The sequence below is a fragment of the Nansenia antarctica genome (genome assembly GCF_963989245.1).
Source record: "Nansenia antarctica genome assembly, chromosome: 3".
Taxonomy (NCBI): domain Eukaryota; kingdom Metazoa; phylum Chordata; class Actinopteri; order Argentiniformes; family Microstomatidae; genus Nansenia; species Nansenia antarctica.
Window position 1 is genome coordinate 11,561,827 of NC_137688.1, and position 4,134 is coordinate 11,565,960.

At 44.0% G+C, this 4,134-nt stretch overlaps 1 protein-coding gene across 1 annotated transcript in view; it reads right to left on the reverse strand.

The window, feature by feature from the left end:
* Nucleotides 1–3,229: 3,229 nt before the first annotated feature.
* arhgef6 (Rac/Cdc42 guanine nucleotide exchange factor (GEF) 6) overlaps nucleotides 3,230–4,134 on the reverse strand; it is a gene marked incomplete at its 5' end in the record, with an annotated part of 26,893 nt that continues 25,988 nt past the window's right edge. Inside the window, one exon of the mRNA XM_080525348.1 lies at nucleotides 3,230–4,134. This exon is cut by the window's right edge and continues 1,677 nt beyond it.

Consider the following 4,134-nt stretch of genomic DNA (forward strand, 5'->3'; position numbering starts at 1 on the left):
TACAGAGAAAAGCGAAGCGATGTGAAGTGGACCGCCAGTCACTGCCCAACTGTCAGGACATCCTGGACAAATATAGGAGCACGACAAAGGTAAGAGGCTATGGAAGAGATTCAGAGCTAACACGAAGCTTGTTGAACTCAGAACTGAAGTACTTAGTGAAGAGGCATGCAGTACCATCAGTTGAGCTAAAAATGATGAATGTGTTCTCTCTGAATCTCTCCTCCCTAGGGTTCACCAGCTGAAGGAGAAGGTATGTTCACATCTTTTCTTGTATGCAGTATCTCTTTGCGTCTACAGTACCCCACTAACAAGCTCAGCCTTTGTTCACTGAAAAATCTCTGAGAAAGTTCTATAAACTGACTGTCTATTCTTTGTTCCAGTTAAGTTTCTCTCTGGGCACGGGTCGTCTTATAGAGCCTTGGCCCGGATGATCGTCCAGCAACCTTCTGCTACCGTTCCACCCACATGTAAGTGACATTACACCGTCAACACCCAGACATATACATTAATGTTACCTAAATTCAACCTATACAAATAATTGTTTCAGTAGAGTAAGTTACTCTTAAAACACCATATGTGTGTGTGCTTTTGAACAGCAAAGTACCTGCGGTGGAACATAGGACATTCGGAGCGAATAAACATCGAGTACTTCGAGTTCATCTGGCTGACAGTGCTGCAGCCTGGTGACTACCACGTCTCCTCCAGGGTGACCTTCTCCAAGTGGAACCCTCATAGCCTCCTGGTCAGCAGGGTAAAGATAAGGGACAGTGCGACGGGGGAGGAGAGGGACCTGATGATGTCCTCCTGCAGCCTGGGGAACAACTCTGGTGTCTGTACGGCCTCACAGGGAGAGGTGTGGACACTGAAGCCCGGGAACCAGCTCAGTGTGTGGGTGGCTGAACCCACCCTGGTGGACTATACGCAGGGGGCCACCACCTTTGGATTATACAAAATGAAGTAGGACGGGTCATCAGAAAGGACGTTAACCAGGATCCCTGTGACGTTGCGTTGTCAAGAGGAAACTCAGCAACTCTTGTGACATCATAACATGGAGAGAATAAACTGGGAGTGTTGGTTTGGACTGTAGCCTCTCAAATGGGGTTGTCAATTCTACAGCCTTAGAAGCCTTATGTAAAGCTGGACTGGGACAGGACTAACAGTTGATCAACACAGTGGATCTACTACACAAATGGATTAAATCAAAACAAGTTGAAAATGTTGACTTTTGCAAAAGATTTTAGCCATTTGATTTGTGAATGTATCTCTCAGGACCGATGAAGGTGATGGCTTTGACAATCCCATGTTGAAAGGACTATGAATGTTTGCTGTATGTGATATATAATTTTTTATAGTTAGGAATATGGTAATGATTGTATTTATTGAGGTGAATGTTGATACATGACTGTATACTATGTGCTGGATTATTGTTTTCCATAGAAAATGTGAATCAAATACAACCATATATCTCAACATGCCCTTTCCTCAGTTTCCGCTTCTGTGACAGGAATGTGCACAAGTGTGTCAGACACACACACACACACACACAAACACACACACACACGCACACACACACGCACATCAGGTCTTTCACATACTGTAGTGTACAGGATCACAGCTCAGTGCTTTGCGGGTTGGAATTACTGCACTTACTGTGAAAACACTCTAATTCCACTAACCCCCTCTCCCCCCCTAGTTTCTAAATGAGTAGGGTTTTTCACACCTTGATACAGAGAACCGGTGTTGGGTTGATTGGCTTTAGAGCAGTACCAAAAATAGGCAGATAATGGCCACAGTGAATCATCATCACTGACGTATCAAAAGTCAGGATGTGTTGCCGCCACTGGATTTACAGCGACCACAGAGGCTATGAAACCTCGGTGACAGATTCAACTTGTTTACAGCCTAGCATGCAAACCCCCTGTAGCAGTTTTGCATCCGTGTGCATTATGTGGCAGGTTGAGGTGGCTACCACAGTATGGACTTCTAGGCCATGAGACACAGAGAACCACATTTAAAACATTTAACAGCCCCCCCCCCATAGCAGATGTAGACCGCCAGTATGATGAACCAGTCGAAAGATCTCATCAAGAAAAACCACAAGGGAGCGTGCATATGCATTTGATTTCCTAGGTGGTAGAATCGAATCAAATATTGGTCATGTCAACTGTTCTATTTAAGCGTGAGAAAACCAGTCTGACATACGATTATTACAGTAGAACAATCGCGTCAACATTGTTCTATTCTATTGGTCTTGAACGGCCAGCAGCCATATGATGCTGTGACACATTGCGCACTAAAATGTACTAGCTTAATATCTGGATGGGAGAATCTTAATAATATATTATTGTTATTGTTTTTTATTTTTTTGTTTGGGGGGGGGGGGGGGGGGGGGGGCCTAAAACACAAACTTCACTCAATTCAATTCAGGGTTGGGGAGTTATAGTGGAGGAGAAAAGTTTATATTCCAAGTAATGGCAACCCAAACTTCACAAAGCCCTGGCTGACACATCACTGTGAAGGCAGCGCGGTATGGAAAGTGTGAGTCTACAGTAGCGAGGTGCAGAGTCTCCGTGGCGTGGAGGTGCAGGCAGGGCAGGATGTGCTCTGTCTCTAGTCACTCCTTCCATCCTGTCATCACGGGCAGCGTGATGCGCTATGGCGCCAACACTGAGGCAGGAACTCTGTAGTGGAATAACGCCAGCCTTACAGCAGGCGTGGATGAACAGCAGACATGAACATGAACAGTGTCTGTAGATGATCAAGGTGTTAGAATGACTAACATGGAGCTGAATGGAAGAAGGAAAAATAGAAATGTAAAAACCGTGCATCAAGCACTAGTCATATCAAGGAACATGAGTTGTGGTAAACTCAAACATGCCATTACCCCAACCCTAACCCTTTCCTAACAGTTGGAAATCTCAATTTCAATGGGAGGGATGTCAGAGTCGGGCTTAAATCTTATTTAGCATTTACTATGAGAAAATAAATACAGATGAATTCTCACAAAAACAAAGTCAAACAGACAAACAAATTGAGTTATATGTTTTATTAAAAGAATGAACATACTGAAAACTTAACATGGAAGTATGCAGCCACTAAAAAAAAAAACCATGACAATACTTGTAACAATGATAATTGCATAGAACAACTTTTCAAACAATACAATACATACAGTATGGAGTGGTTTGGCGCCACAAATCCTAACGAGCAGGATTTCCCCTGCAGCCTATCACCCCCCCCCATCCCTGTAAGTGCTCTCTGAGGCGTTGAAAACTAAAAGACACTTTATGAAAAACAATTCAATAACAATAACCGATGAAGATAATAATAACCTCTGCGATAAAAAAACATAAACGAGTGATGCTGAAGTACGTGTGTACGGGTGAGGACATGCAGAGTCGATCTGACCTGGACGCTCAGACCTGGACACAACAGTATAATTATGTCACACATTATTAGGACTAGCACACAAACGTGGCCAGAAAACACAGACAGGCCTATTTTGGTTAAGGGGTAAGAGTCACCATCATCATCATCATCATCATCACACATTATTGCCAAATTTACTGAGGTGACATTCTTGACATCTGCCACAGCAGTCACTAAACAAGTCACTTATTGCATTTCCGTCATGTTCCTACTCTGCAGTGCAGTATAACCATCATCTAAAAAGGTGAAGTGCAATGATTCTGTTGGATGAATGTGTCAGGTTAGACCTTGACACGCTAGCAATCACCGCAGGCTCCCACTGAACTGATGAGGCCCAACCGGTGTCCATAAAAAGCAGTGCCGTTTTGGTGTGACATTTCATCACACAGACAATCCATCACTTTCTAGGTGGGACAGACAGTCCACTCAAGAAAGGTGTGATGGACATTTTCATCCTATTCCATTGCGGGGGGCATATCACTTCGTAAGCTCAGTATCAGGTGTGGACCCATCAGTCACATGGGAACTTGACAGGAAACAGGGCTATCGCCGCTGCTAGGTCCTTTATCCATCACGTAGTCTGCTAGCTCAGGAGGCACTTTATATGGTTACTCTACTGTACTGTTCACACACAGTCACTCTCCATTATCTATCAATGTGTGGTCATCTCTCTGTCTGTCTGTCTGTCTGTCTGTCTGTCTGTAT